The sequence below is a fragment of the Geotrypetes seraphini genome, chromosome 9 (genome assembly GCF_902459505.1).
Source record: "Geotrypetes seraphini chromosome 9, aGeoSer1.1, whole genome shotgun sequence".
In the NCBI taxonomy this organism is placed as follows: domain Eukaryota; kingdom Metazoa; phylum Chordata; class Amphibia; order Gymnophiona; family Dermophiidae; genus Geotrypetes; species Geotrypetes seraphini.
The window spans coordinates 88655689-88672058 of NC_047092.1; the positions used below are offsets into that span (position 1 = coordinate 88655689).

Sequence of the window (16370 nt, forward strand, 5' to 3'; positions counted from 1 at the left end):
TTTCTTTAAACATCAAAACACAAGGGTATCTCAGAGCAAAAGTTGCGCCCAACTGAAGTGCCTGGGGTCTCAAAATAAGAAACTGTTTCCTTATCTTCTGGGTAGGACAAGACGCATCTGGATACATTCTTATTATATTAGACAAAAAAAGGAATATATATTTGAAAAATAAGTTAAGCATCCATTCCCTGTCAAAATCAATTGCAAACTGTACCAATAATGTAGCAGAAACCTGAGTCTCAGTCTCTGTCTTTGACCTCACCAGGAAATTAGTTAAATCCAAACTATCAGCAGATAAATTCTGCTGGTTAGGACTTTGAGATTTAATTTTTCTAGGTAAATAATATACTTTGGAGAGAAGCGGAAGCGAAGATTATCCCAGGACAAGTAGGCAGCCTATTCTCACATATAGGTGACATCAAACACGGAGCCCGGATGTGGACAGCCTCACAAGCATACTTGCATGTAGAAAACTTCAGAAGTTTCAAGTCAGCCGCACCGCGCATGCGCGAGTGCCTTCCTGCACAGGGCGAGTCTCCTCAGTTCTCGGTTTTACGCAGAGCTGAGAAGTCTACTTTGATGCTTTGCACTGAACTTTGTTCGCTTCATGCCTTCTCTCACCGCGGTTTGTGTTCTTTTTAGTCACGAATCGCTGTATTACTTTCTTTATTTTCTATTCCACCCCCCCCCCCCCAAAAAAAAAAGAAGACTTTAATTTATTTTTCTTCGTCGACTGGCCTGTGGGCTTTGACTTCGCAGCGGCCAGTAACGGGCTTCAAGAAGTGTAGCAAGTGCCAGCGTGTGATTTCTCTCACGGACCCACACCGCTGGTGCCTTAAGTGCCTCGGGCCTGACCATAGTCTTAAGTCTTGCGAATGCTGTGCTACTCTTCAACCTCGAACCCTTAAACGTCGTCAGGTTTTAGTGGAAAAACTCTTCAAGATGGACTCTTCAGTGACACCCTCGACCTCAAGTGCTGCCTCGGTCCCACCTTCCACGAGGGTCCTTCTGCTTCCACGACTCCGACCTCGAGTCTCATTAGATCATCCTCGTTTGGATCGTCTTTGGCCTCGAGTACATCTGTTTTATCTTCCCCTGAGTTTCCCTCGGGTCAGATACCTAAGCAGAAGGTTCTGGCGGTGGTTCTCAAGCTCTCCAAGACCTCCAAGTCGAAGCACATCTCCACTGCCACTTTGGAGCCTTTAGCCTCAGCAAGTGGTCTGGTTTCAGACACAGATCTACATTTGCAGGCTTCTCTCCAGACCATGTTAGAGCAGTAATTTGTTCAATTACTGAGCAAATATAGCTCTTCCTCGACTTTGCCTCCTGTATACCAGCCTGGGCAATCAGCAGTCTCCTGCAAGGTCGAGTCCCTGCTTGTTCCTCAAGATGAAGCTTCACACTCTTTGCAAGGAGTCGAGTCTTTGCGAGTGTCTGGTCTGGCATCTACACTCTCTACACAAGGAGTAGATTCTTTGCGAGTGTCTCGACAGGAATCCGCACACTCCATACAAGGAGCCGAGTCTTTGGGAGTGCTTCGAGATTCCTCGATCCAAACCACTGAGTTTCGATCTACAGCTTCTAGCCCTATGCATTCACCAGCAGCATTGCCTGTTTCCAAACATAGGGCGAAGTCTCCTCGATCCTACTCGAGACCTGCTTCCAGACACCACTCTCGTCGTCGATCAAGGCCCTCAACGAGGCATCCATCAAGGCGCAGGTCTTCTTCAAAAGAGCAGCCTTCCTCGTCTAGGCCTCATTGCAGACCTTCCAGCTCTTTGAGTCCTCCAACTCCTAGATCGAGGTCACCACTTCCAGTCCCTGAGGAATCAGCTGTTTCCATTGCCTCCTCCAAGTCTCCATATGTCTTTAGATTGCCACTACTCCAGAGAGACTTCGCCTTTGTTATCCACTCGAGACGCCTCAAGGTCATCGAGCCCCTCTCGAGGCAGGGCCTTGGCAGATAGCTGTCTTTGTCTTCCTGGAAATTAAATTAGATGCTAGTTCTAAATACTCTAAGGAGTATCTAGAGGAAATGCATCTACCTCAACCTCCTGCAGAGTCAATTAAGCTCCCTCTTAACCGGCTTTTGTCTCAAACTTTCAAACAATGCCTGGAGACTCCTTATGCTATACCTGCTATTCCAGGCAAGTTGGACTCGAGGTATAGAACTCTACATTGCAAAGGGTTTGAGAATTCATTGTTATCTCACCAATCCCTCCTTGTGGAGTCCTCGTTGAGAAGAACTCACCCTTCCAGGGTCTATTCTGAAGTTCCTCCTGGAAGAGAGGGTAATACTATGGACAAGTTTGGACGTCGTCTTTATCAAAATGCTATGATGTCCTCAACTACAATTTTGTCTTCATTATTTATCTCAAGATCCTCATTGATATTCTTCCAGGCTTTCTGAAGAACCTGGATCAACTTAGGCATTTCGAATTCCAAGAAGTCACTGCTACTCTGTCACAACTCAGATTACATCTTCTCCAGTCATCTTAGGATGCCTTTGAACTGTCTGCTAGGTCCACTGTTTTATCTGTAGTGATGCGCCGGTTAGCCTGGCTTCGCACCATTGACATGGACCCTAATCTTCAAGACCCTCTGGCTAACATTCCTTGTGAGGGCAATGACCTCTTTGATGAATCCATAGAGGCTACCACTGAGAAATTGTCTGAACATGAAAAATCTTTTGCTTCTATTGTCAGACCAAAGCCAGCTCCTGTAAAATCTTCACGCTCTCCTCCAGTTTTCCAGAGGCGTTATACTCCAAGGGTGGCTCCTTACACTACGAGCACCTTCTAAGAAACCGCAGCAACAGAAGCAACAGAAACCTCTGCCTTCTGTTGCACCTAAGGCTTTGCAGCCTTTTTGACTGTCTAAAACGTAGCATAACCTCCATCGTTCTGCCTCTGTCCTTCCTTCCCCCCATAGGAGGTCATCTCCATCATTTTTATCACCAATGGGAGACCATTATATCCGACCTTTGGGTGCTGTCAGTAATCAGGGAAGGATACTCTCTTCATTTCACTCAGGTTCCACCAGAGCTTCCTCCAAGAGAGTATCCTTCCAATTCATTCCAGACCACTCTGCTTCTTCAGGAAGCTCAAGCTCTGCTTCGTCTCTGTGCCATCAAGGAAGTTCCCTTGTAACAGCAGAGCAGGGGGTTTTACTCCCGTTACTTCCTAGTTCCGATGGAAACAGGCTATCTTAAAAATAAACCCTTCTCTTTCCTCTGTTAAATCTTATTTCCTCTTCCTCTTCATAGGAATAAGGGTAAGACTTATATTAACTCTAATTAAATCCTGGTGCCTGTGGCACAGGGTGACTAAAGTAGGGAAAATCCTGTTATAAATCCTGTATTTTAAGGTAGCCACTGATCTAGTATAGAGCCTGCATTTCTGTTTAAAATCCTGTGGTTTAGGGTGGTATAGAGCCTGCATTTCTGTTTAAAATCCTGTGAATTAGGATGGAATAGAGCCTGCATTTCTGTTTAAAATCCTGTGTTTTAGGGTAGCCAATGATCTGGTATAGAGCCTGTATTTCTGACTTACTAGTTTTCAGCCATTGTGTCTTCTGATTAGGTGGAGAAGGGAGGGGCTTTGATTTACTATTAAGGTTAACTGCATTATCTTTGGGACAGTGCTGTGAACAAGTTCTAAAAGCTAAGTTACTCAGCATTTCATATTCTGCTCTTTTCACTGTTTTCCAGCATTATATCTGCTTAATTTCTCTTCTCCTCCTCCCTGTTTCTTACTTAAAAAACAAAAAAAAACCCCATAAAATAAAATAAACCCTTCTCTTTCCTTTGTTAAATCTTATTTCCTCTTCATAGGACTAAGGGTAAGACTTATAGTCCCACCCACCCCAGGGACCTCTGTTCATATATAGAGCCCCAAATAATCAGGACTACTCAAATCAAGTCACTTCACAACCAATCAAGATGACCTTTATTCTATGCAATCTCTGTGGTGCTTTAATTCCAAGACGCACTATTTGGAGGCTTAAGGCTTGCCCCATCTATCTTCAACTTGCTAGTATTAAGGAGGAGCTCTGAAAACTTAAACAGGAACTGAATACAATTAAAGCAGCTTCCATCACTCCACAAAATCATACCAACTTACCACCTCTACCTCAAAGAATAAAACAGCCCAGGAATAAATGGGTCACAGTAGGCTCGGGAAGACTGCGACATGTAACACAGAAACATCCACCTTCACTAATATTATCTCCACTAGTGCACTGCAGTACTCAAGAAAACGGAAGGGAGGTGGGACTGGAACCAATGAAGGTAACTCAAGAGAACAAGTGCACCATAAGCACAAATAAAAAAGCCAAAAACAGAAAACTATTATTGTTGGGGGATTCCATCATCAGAGGCATTAACCTTGGAACACAAGGCAAGGAGACCAAAATAGTGAAATGTCTTCCAAGATCCTCAGGTACCAGGAGTTCCAGGCAAATACTGACTATAATTAAGGAAGAAACTAAGGATTTTAACACTGATGTTGTTATCCATCTGGGAACAAATGACCTGGCCAACAACTCCACACTTGCAGCTTTTCAGGAGCTTGGTGAGGGCTTGAAACCTTTTGTAAAGACTTTAGCTTTTTCTGAAATACTGCCTGCATATGGAAAGGGAGAGCAAAGAGTGAAAAACACAGAGGACTTTAATAGATGGCTCAAAGCCTGGTGTCATCAAGAAGGCTTCAGGTACATAGGATGGAGAAATACATGGAAGGACAAGAAGCTATATTGCATTGATGGGCTACATATTATTACAGCAGGAAAAAGAAACTTTGCAGAGAAATTTAGACAATATGTTTCTAGGCATTTAAACTAGAAGGTGGGGGTGGCATATGTATGAAGGACAATTATAGAAACCACCCCCGGCAAAAGACAAGATGTGATAGTAGTAAAGATTGCAACTCATTTCTTAGCATTGCAACGGAAAGTGAAACGAAACAAAAATCTATACGAAAAAGATTACCACTGAAAAATAGCTGGAAAGCATTGACCACAAATGCTCGCAGTCTAAGCAACAAAGTTCTTGATCTGCAAGCCCTGATATTAGAAGCAGATCTAGATATTGTCGCTATCAAAGAGACATGGTTCAGTGAATCACATGGATAGGATGCAAACATACCGGGATATAATCTTTTTAGGAAGGCAGAGATGGTCAAAAAGGTGGAGGGGTAGCGCTCTATGTAAAGATCAATATCCAAGCAACTGAAATGCAAGGGACCTGGGGAAAGGAAGAAGCGATATGGATTGCTCTGAAAAGAGAAGATGGAACTTCTATCTACGTGAGTGTAGACTACAGACCTCCGAATCAATAACACCAAATTGATAAGGATCTGATTGTGGATATCCAAACGTTTGGAAGGAAAGAGAAGGTGCTGCTGTTGGGAGATTTTAACCTGCCGGATGCGGACTGGAATGTTCCATCTGTGGAATCGGAAAGAAGTAGGGAGATTTGTGGATGCCTTTCAAGAGGCTCTGCTCATACAAATGGTGATGGAACCCACGAGGGAAAAAGCGATATTGGATCTGGTCCTCACAAATGGAGAGAGTATCTCTAATGTTCGAGTGGGTGCTTACCTGGGAAGTAGCGATCATCAAATGGTTTGGCTTGATATAACGGCTAAAGTGGAGCACGGCCGCACGATACTTAGTCCTAGATTTCAAACGTACGGACTTTAATGAAATGGGAGAGTACCTGAAGAAAGAGCTGTTAGGATGGGAGGACATAAGAGAAGTGGAAAGACAGTGGTCTAAGCTGAAAGGAGCAATAAAAATGTGAAGAAAACACTGCACAACAATTTTTTGGTTAAGTCTTGATTCCTGAAAAGTTTTTGGTGATTATGACAGGTACCAACTTGGTATGCTCAAATATGGTTTTGGTTTTACTGCATCACGTAAGAACTATGAGAAATAGACATTTTTATGTTTACTGACAATAAAATATATAGTCAAGTTTACGTTTCGCACAAGCGACTAAATGAAACAGAATTAAAAGTGTTTTGCTCCCGAGTTTCTTTTATATTCAGTGTCTGGTGCATCACGTTGTAGCATCCAACAATAGTCGGCAAGCATTGACGGATTCCAATTGCCCTGGTATCGTTTCTCCATCGTAGCTATGTCTTGATGAAACCTTTCACCGTGCTCGTCACTCACAGCACCGAGATTTGCGGGGAAGAAGTCCAAGTGTGAATGGAGGAAATGAATCTTGAGTGACATATTGCACTTCATTCTCTTGTATGCTTTGAGAAGTTTGTCTACCAGCTGAATGTAGTTTGGGGCTCTGTAATTGCCCAGAAAATTGTCAACAACGTCTTTCAAGGCTTTCCAGCCAATTTTTTCCGGCCCAACTAACAGATCTTCAAATCGCTTGTCACTCATAACATGTCTGATCTGGGGGCCAACAAAAATACCCTCTTTGATCTTGGCATCAGTTATTCTTGGGAACATCTGTCTTAAATAACGAAAACCTTCCCCTTCCTTGTTCATTGCTTTCACAAAATTCTTCATGAGTCCCAGTTTAATGTGAAGAGGAGGCAAAAATATCTTTGTCGGGTCAACAAGCGATTCATGTGCTACATTTTTCTGTCCTGGAACTAACTTTTTACGGAGTGGCCAGTTCTTTCTAGAATAGTGCGACTCTCTGTCTCGGCTGTCCCATTCGCAGATGAAACAGCAGTACTTTGTATAGCCAAGCTGCAGTCCTAGTAACAGAGCAACGACTTTGAGGTCTCCACAGATATTCCAGTTATACCTGGTATACTGGACATACTTTAGTAACATTTCCATATTCTCATATGTTTCTTTCATATGTGCTGCATAGCCAACAGGTACTGAAGGATAAACGTTGCCATTGTGCAACAGAACAGCTTTCAGGCTTAACATTGACGAATCAATGAAAAGACGCCACTCTTCCGGGTTGTGATCACAACCAAAGACCGAGAACAATCCTTCAATGTCACAACAGAAACAGAGACTGTCGACTTGTGCAAAAAATTTGGTTATATCATGATGCCGGTCTCGAAACACAGAAATTTTCGTACCTGGTGATAGCAAACACCATTCCTGCAGTCTCGAACCTAGCAGCTCAGCTTTTGCTTTTGACAGACCCAAATCTCTGACCAAATCGTTCAATTCGGACTGTGTTATCAGATGTGGATCGCCTGATGAGGATGGTTCAAAATCCGGGTCAATGTCACTGTTAGAACCCTGCACTGCAGTTTCTTCATCTGGTTCGTCTAAGGTCCAATCCTCTGGTGGTTTCGGAACTGGAAGACTGTCATCATGTGGCATGGGTCTCATTGCTGAAGGCAGATTAGGATATTCAATTGACTTCTTGTTTTTGGCAGAGAAACCAGACACATTAGTCAAACAGAAATAACAGTCCGTCACATGGTCTTTCTGTTCTCGCCATATCATCGGAACAGCAAATGGCATCGTCTTTCGAGTACCTCTGAGCCAGGCTCTCAGACTAACAGCACATGTCGCACAGCAAATGTGAGACGCCCATTGCTTGTCTTGATCACCTATTTTGCAGCCAAAATACAGATGATAGGCTTTCTTTACAAGGGCAGTCATCGAACGTCTCTGAGGCGTAAGTGTATATTCCCCACAGATATAGCAGAATGTGTCGCGGCTGTTACGACACCGACGAGACATATTGCCCGACACCAAAACGTCTATAGCATCAAGCTTACTTACTGTTATATTGCTACAGCTACTATACTACTATACTTTACTATACTGATACTATATACACACACGGACTATCTATATTAACCAAATGAGCAGGATCGGTGTATGGAAGCCACCATTATAGCATGGTGAGACAGCGCAAGCTCGTTCAGACCTGCCCAGACATGCCCAGGATGTCATCTTCCATAAAACAGCTTCCAACCTGGCTAGATTTTATGCATGGACATACCCAGGCGGCACAAACCGTTGTTGATAAGACACTTATGGGAGAAAAAATTGTTTGCATCCAAATATAAGAAAAAATCACGACAAAATTGAAGATTTCTCTGAAATGGTACGTGATGGGTAATTTTTGATGTAATATTCATGATCAGCACCCAAAATTCTATAAGAAACACCCAGCAGTGTTCAGGAAGCAAAAACTTTGTTGTGCAGTGAAATAAATAAAAACAAGAGAAAAAGGAAACCGATATGGTTCTCCAAACTAGTGGCAGAGAAAATAAAGGCGAAATAGTTGGTTGGCATTCTTGAAATATAAAAAAACCCAAGAAGAGGAGTGCAGAAAGGACTACAGGGTGAAACTGAAAGAAGCCAAGAGAGAGATATGTCTGGTGAAAGCACAGGCGGAAGAACAAATGGCTAAAAATGTAAAAAAGGGAGACAAAAATTTTTTCTGATATATTAGTGAAAGGAGGAAGATGAAAAATGGAATTGCTAAACTAAAAGATGCTGGAAACCGATATGTTGAGAGTGATGTGGAAAAAGCAAATATGCTAAACAATAATAATAATAACTTTATTTTTGTATACCGTCATACCCCGAAGAGTTCTAGGCGGTACTTCTGTTCTGTGTTCACAGAAGAAAATCCTGGAGAAGGACAGAGATTGTCTGGCAAAGTTACACGAGAAAATGGAGTAGATTCTGCGCCGTTCACGGAGGAGAGTGTTTATGAGCAACTTGAAAAACTGAAGGTGGACAAAGCGATGAGACCAGACAGGATCCATCCCAGGATACTAAAGGAGCTCAGAGAGATTCTGGCGAGTCCTATTAAATAATAATAATAATAATAATAATTTATTTCTTATACCGCTATACCGTGAAGTTCGAAGCGGTTTACAATAAAGATACATTTGACAGTACATGGGATGCAAGTGGTTTACATTAAAGATTCATTTTGTCAGTACATGGGATACAAGTGGGTTACAGTAAAGGTATATTTTGTCAGTACATAGGATACAAGTGGGTTACAATACAAGTGGTTTACTATCAAGGTGCATTTTGTCAGTGTATGGGACACAGGTGGGTTACCATAAAGATACATTTAGTCAGTACATGGGTTACAATAAAGATACATTTAGTCAGTACATGGGTTACAATAAAGATACGTTTTGTCAGTACATGGGGTGCAGATGGGTTACAATAAAGATACATTATGTCAGTACATGAGATTCAAGGTGGAAAGTATAATTAGTTATCCCAGGACAAGCAGGCAGCATATTCTTGACTGATGGGTGACGGCACCGACGGAGCCCCGGTACGGACAATTTTAGAGTGATTGCACTCTAAGAACTTTAGAAAGTTCTAGCTAGGCCGCACCGCGCGTGCGCGAGTGCCTTCCCGCCCGACAGAGGCACGCGGTCCCCAGTTTTCTTAATTCCGCGGAGCTAAGAAGACGCGTGTTTCCAACGGCTGTTGGAAGTTTTTTCTAACTTTTCACTTGCCTTCCCGCTCGCGCGTATTTTTTTCTTCATAATTTATTTCTTTAATTTTCCTTTACCGTTTGTGTAAAAAAAAAAAAAAAACGTTCTATTTTTCATTTTTTTATTAATCTGCCCCGGCGAGGCCTGTTGGCACCATCGAAGCCTCGGGCTTCGATTTTGCTACAGCAGTTTTTCCCTTCATGCCCCCGTCACCGGGTTTCAAAAAGTGTCAGCGGTGTGCCCGCCCTATCTCCCTCTCCGACCCGCACAAGTGGTGCCTCCAGTGTCTGGGTCCGGACCATAGGGCTGAAACCTGTACCCGCTGTAGTTCTTTACAAAAAAGAACTTTAAAAAATCGTGAAATTCAGCAGCGGATCCTTTTCGGTACCGCTATGGAAGTTGCACCGGTATCAACGTCGACGACTTCCTCCAAATCGACTCCGACTGCCTCGGCACCGCAAGATGCATCGCCGGTGTCGACTCCGGTAGGTAAGCCGGCTAAGAAGCCTTCCCCTACTGTCCTATGCCCGCCAGTTGAGCATGCAGTGAGCCAAGTCCTGCAGACTGAGCGCCGGCCTCGTAAACGCTCCGCTCCCATTGAAGTCACTGCCTCGTCATCGGCATCGACTTCACCGGAGCGTCAAGCGGCACCAAAGGTACCGAGCAAGAAAAAACCGATACCGGTGCCATCGGGACCAACGTTGGATGAGCGCATCGCCTCTATCCTCCAGGTCCAGCTTAAGCAGCAACTCCAACAGTTGCTCCCGGCTCTATTAACTCCGAACCTTCCAGTATCGGTACCGACTGAGCCTTCGGTGCCGTCTGTCGATCAGCCTCTTTTATCGACATCGACTGTTTCGGCACCGCACAAATCTATATCCATGCCTGTTCTGTCAGCGGAACCGAAGCGGCGTACTACCCCTATGGTCTCGGACCCGGTACCGTTCTCTGAACCCCGTACCGTACTGCATTCTCCAGGTACCGTCTCCACCCGTTCAGGTAAATCGGTACGCAAGACTAAGCACACCGAAACATCTACTCCACTTTCCCAGGGCCGTTTCCAATCGGTACGGGACCCTGACTTGTGGGACGACTCAGATGATCCCCTCGGTACCGAGGAAGATTACACATCTGATGAGGATGAACCATCGGTGCAGGATACTGCTGCTAAGCCAGAGCACTCCTCCTTCACAAAATTTTTAAGGGAAATGTCAGACACCCTTTCTATTACATTGGAGTCTGATTCTAAAAAATCCAAGGCATTTCTGGATGCTTTGGATTTTGACCAACCTCCTAAATAGTTTTTAAAGTTACCCCTCCATGACATCTTGAGGGAAACTTTTTATAAGAATCTGGAAACTCCTTTGACAATTCCAGGAGCTCCAAGAAAACTGGAATCTCTGTATAAAGTTATTCCTATTCCAGGGTTTGACAAGCACCAACTTCCCCACGAATCTTTGTTGGTAGAGTCAACCCTCAAGAAATCTGCAGGAGCCAGTGTATATGCCTCTGTCCCTCCTGGCAGAGAAGGAAAGGCCATGGACAAATTTGGGAAACGCCTTTACCAAAATGCGATGTTGGCCAACCGTTCAGGTAATTACGCATTTCACTTCTCATTTTACCTGAAGCATCTCATCCAACAGGTGACCTCTTTTCAAAAGTATATTCCGGACCGTAAACTTCCTGCTTTTCAGCAATGTACCTCTAGTCTTTTGCAACTCAGGAAGTTTATGGTCCGTTCAATTTATGATACTTTTGAACTGACATCACGAGCTACTGCTATGTCCGTAGCAATGAGAAGGTTGGCATGGCTACGGGTCTCAGACCTGGATATAAACCATCAGGACCGACTTGCCAATGCGCCTTGCCTAGGGGATGAGCTGTTTTGGGGAGTCCATGGATACCACCACACAAAAGCTCTCCGCCCATGAAACTAGATGGGACACCTTGTTGAAAAACAAGAAAAAACCTCCGCCTCCTCGTCCATTCAGGCAACAATCCTCATATCAAAGGAGGTTTTCTGCTCGACCGGCTCAACCTCATCCCCCTCAACCTCGCAGACAGCGTCAGCAGCAGCAACAGGCCCGTCAGCAACAACAGCCTACTGTAAAGCCGGCTCCTCAGACTAAGCCGACACAGCCCTTTTGACTCCCTTCTCCAGGACATTGCCAGTCTTCCTCCCTCATGTCCTCTACCTCAGCCCATAGGAGGTCGACTACAAGTTTTTCTGTCTCGCTGGGAAGCAATCACCTCCGACCAGTGGGTACTTGCTATCATCGCCCACGGCTACTCCCTAAACTTTCAGACTCCTCCACCTGTAAGTCTGCCAAAAGAGTCTGCTTCCAACAAGGCTCAGTCCCTCCTCCTCGCTCAGGAGGTTCAATCCCTCCTTCTTCTCAATGCCATCGAACCAGTTCCTCTGGACCAGCAAGGCCTGGGATTTTATTCCCGGTACTTTCTTGTACCCAAAAAAACCGGAGATCTCAGACCAATATTAGATCTCAGGGATCTCAACAAATGTCTGGTCAAGGAGAAGTTCAAGATGTTATCTCTTGCCACCCTATACCCTCTTCTCTCTCAGGAAGACTGGCTATGTTCCCTCGATCTCAAGGAGGCGTATACTCACATTCCAATTCATCTGATGTCCAGACAATATCTTCGCTTTCTTGTCAATCAACATCATTACCAATACAAGGTGCTACCCTTCGGCCTAGCCTCCTCTCCCAGGGTATTCACCAAATGTCTGATTGTGGTCGCAGCTTATCTCCGCTCCCACAACTTTCAAGTCTTCCCTTATCTGGACGACTGGCTCATCAAGGCTTCTTCTCCTCAGTCCGTTCACATAGCCACCAATCAGACCATTTACTTCCTTCGACTGTTGGGGTTCGAAATCAATCTACCCAAGTCGCACCTCATTCCAACTCAGCGACTTCAATTCATTGGAGCCATTCTGGATACTATTCAGATGAGGGCATTTCTTCCTCCAAACCGCCTTCACACCATCCTTCATCTCTGTCATCAGGTGTTCCAGCAAACTTCCATCTCTGCAAATCACATGATGGTGCTTTTGGGACACATGGCCTCCACGGTACATGTCACACCCTTCGCACGTCTCCACCTGCGTACTCCTCAATGGACCTTAGCGACCCAGTGGTCCCAAGCGACGGATCCTTGCTCACAGCACATATCTGTGACCTCGTCTCTTCGACAGTCGCTTCTTTGGTGGTTGACATCCTCAAATCTATCCAGAGGTCTGCTGTTCCATCTACCTCCTCATCAACTGGTCATCACCACAGATTCCTCCCCCTATGCATGGGGAGCTCACTTGAACGAGTTCCAAACTCAGGGGTTTTGGACCGCCCAGAAAAAGAAACACCACATCAATTTCCTGGAACTCAGAGCGATGTTTTACGCCCTCAAAGCTTTTCAACATCTTCTTTTTCCTCAGGTTCTTCTCATTTGCACAGACAACCAAGTTGCAATGTACTACATCAACAATGGGCGACTGCTCGTCACCTATTCCTGAAAGCAGTCTACATACAGGGGGAACAGAATTGCTTAGCAGACAATCTCAGCAGAATTCTTCAACCTCACGAATGGACTCTCGACTCCTCGACTCTCCAGTCCGTTTTCTCTCAATGGGGCACATCTCAAGTGGATCTTTTTGCAGCTCCCCACAACCATCAACTGCCCCTGTTTTGCTCCAGACTTTACTCTCCTCACCGTCTGCAACCCGATGCATTTCTCCTGGATTGGACCGATCTCTTCCTTTATGCATTCCCTCCTCTTCCGCTCATGCTGCGCACGTTATTCAAGCTCAAGAGGGAACAAGCCACCATGATTCTCATCGCTCCACAGTGGCCCAGACAGCATTGGTTTTCCCTTCTACTTCAACTCAGTTCCAGGGAACCCATACCTCTTCCTCTGTTTCCTTCGCTACTTACACAGCATCAGCAAACGCTTCTTCATCCCAACTTACAGTCTCTGCACCTGACAGCTTGGTATCTCTCGGGCTGACTTCAGCTCATGCTCTCCTTTCTCAGCCTGTCCGTTCTATTATTGATGCCTCCAGGAAACCGTCTACTCTTCAATGTTACCAACAAAAGTGGTCTCGGTTTTCTTCCTGGTGCCTGTTGCATCACCATAATCCCATGTCTACAGCAGTGGGACTGGTGTTGGACTATCTGTTGTCCTTATCTGACTCTGGTCTTAAATCCTCTTCGATAAGGGTCCACCTTAGTGCCATTGCAGCTTTTCATGAGCCGATTCATGGAAAACCCCTCTCAGCTCATCCCTTAGTTTCAAGGTTCATGAAGGGCCTTTTCAATGTGAAACCACCTCTTAAGGCCCCTCCTGTTGTATGGGATCTTAATGTGATTCTTTCTGCGTTAATGAAGCCTCCTTTCGAGCCATTGGCCACAACGCATTTTAAGTTTCTAACTTGGAAAGTAGTCTTTCTAATAGCTCTCACTTCTGCCAGGAGGGTCAGTGAGCTCCATGCACTGGTGGCGGATCCACCTTTCACTGTTATTCACCATGATAAGGTTGTTCTCCGTACACATCCAAAGTTCCTTCCTAAGGTTGTGTCTGAATTTCATCTTAACCAATCCATCGTTCTACCTGTTTTTTTCCCAAAGCCTCATTCTAATCCAGGTGAACAGGCTTTGCATACCTTGGATTGTAAACGTGCTCTGGCTTACTATCTTGATCGCACCAAACCTCACAGATCATCTCCTCAACTGTTTTTGTCCTTTGATCCTAACAAGTTGGGTCATCCTGTATCTAAACGCACTCTGTCCAATTGGCTTGCTGCTTGCGTTTCATTCTGTTATGCTCAGTCGGGCCTGACACTGGAAGATTCTGTCACGGGCCACAAAATTAGAGCTATGGCAGCGTCTGTAGCTTTCCTCCGTTCCACTCCTATTGAGGAAATCTGCAAGGCTGCTACTTGGTCCTCAGTTCATACTTTTACATCTCACTATTGTCTGGATGCATTCTCCAGATGGGATGGACACTTCGGCCAATCTGTTTTACAAAATTTGTTTTCTTAATGGCCAACCTTCCCTCCATCCCTCTTTTTGTTAGCTTGGAGGTCACCCATCAGTCAAGAATATGCTGCCTGCTTGTCCTGGGATAAAGCACAGTTACTTACCGTAACAGGTGTTATCCAGGGACAGCAGGCAGATATTCTTGCGTCCCACCCACCTCCCCGGGTTGGCTTCTTAGCTGGCTTATCCTAACTGGGGACCGCGCGCCTCTGTCGGGCGGGAAGGCACTCGCGCACGCGCGGTGCGGCCTAGCTAGAACTTTCTAAAGTTCTTAGAGTGCAATCACTCTAAAATTGTCCGTACCGGGGCTCCGTCGGTGCCGTCACCCATCAGTCAAGAATATCTGCCTGCTGTCCCTGGATAACACCTGTTACGGTAAGTAACTGTGCTTTTCGGGCCTTGGAATTAGGGGGCGAGGTGGAAGGGTCGTGGCGAGGAAGAGTTGGGTATAGGAATTTAGAATTTGTTAAACAGTCGATTTTCAGGGATTTTCTAAAGTCTGCGTATGTAGTGGCCTCAAGTATGGGCTTTCCAAGCCATGTGTTCAGCCTAGCTGCCTGGAATGATAACATTCTATCTAGAAACTTTTTGTATTGTTAAGATTTCAAGGAGGGGTAATTAAATAGGTTTGTTCTGCGAGTGCTCTTGTTGGACTCGTTGGGGGAGAACTGGGAGATTAGGTAAGCTGGAAGAATCCCAAAGACAGCTTTGTAGCAAAAACAAGCAAACTTGAAGAGGACTCTGGATTCTGCAGGTAACCAGTGGCGTTTCTGATAATAAGGGGAAATGTGTTCCCATTTTTTTAAACTGTGGATTAGTTGGATCGCGGTGTTCTGAATTAATCTCAGCTTGTTGAGGTTCTTTTTATAAGCTCCTAGGTATATGATGTTACAGTAATCTAGGGTGCTTAAGATGGATGATTGTACTAGTAAACGGAAGGACTTTTCATCAAAGAATTTTTTAATAGTGCGAAGTTTCCAGAGGACCGAAATACATTTTTTAAACAGTAGGTTTGTGTGGTTTTCCAGGGTTAGGTGTTTGTCAAGACTTGTTCATCAAATCTCTGGAGACGGGAGTGGTTCTTGGGGATTGGAGGAGAGCGGATGTGGTCCATATTCACAAAAGTGGTCACAGGGATGAAGCAGGAAACTACAAGCCGGTGAGCCTCACTTCAGTTGTTGGAAAAATAATGGAAGTGTTGCTGAAAGAAAGGATAGTGTACTACCTTGAATCTAATGGGTTACAGGATCTGAGGCAACATGGCTTTACAAAAGGTAAATCGTGCCAAATGAATCTGATTGAATTTTTTGATTGGTTGACCAGAGAGCTGGATCAAGGACATATGCTAGAATCTAGCAGCTAGATGTAATTTACTTAGATTTCAGCAAAGCCTTTGATACGGTTCCTTATAGGAGGCTGTTGAACAAACTTGAAGGGCTGAAGTTAGGATTCAAAGTGGTGAACTGGGTTAGAAACTGGCTGTCGGACAGACGTCAGAGGGTGGTGGTTAATGGAAGTCGCTCGGAGGAAGGAAAGGTGAATAGTGGAGTCCCTCAGGGTTCGGTGCTGGGGCCGATCCTGTTCAAAATGTTTGTGAGTGACATTGCTGAAGGGTTAGAAGGAAAAGTGTACCTTTTTGAAGATGATACCAAGATTTGTAACAGAGTAGACATCGAAGTGGGAGTGGAAAATATGAAAAAGGGATCTGCAAAATTTAGAGGAATGGTCTAATGCCTGGCAAGTAAAATTCAATGCAAAGAAATGCAGAGTAATGCATTTGGGGATTAATAATCGGAAGGAATTGTATATGCTGGGAGGTGAGAAGCTGATATGCACGGATCTTGGGGTGACAGTGTCCGAAGAAGGTGTGTTCTCTGAAACATGGACCTTGTTGGGTCCCTTGGTTTGT

At 44.7% G+C, this 16370-nt stretch overlaps 1 protein-coding gene across 5 annotated transcripts in view; it reads left to right on the forward strand.

Moving 5' to 3' along the window:
• Nucleotides 1–16370, forward strand: part of NUP205 (nucleoporin 205) — a 1504202-nt gene that overhangs the window by 477400 nt on the left and 1010432 nt on the right. The window lies entirely within an intron of this gene.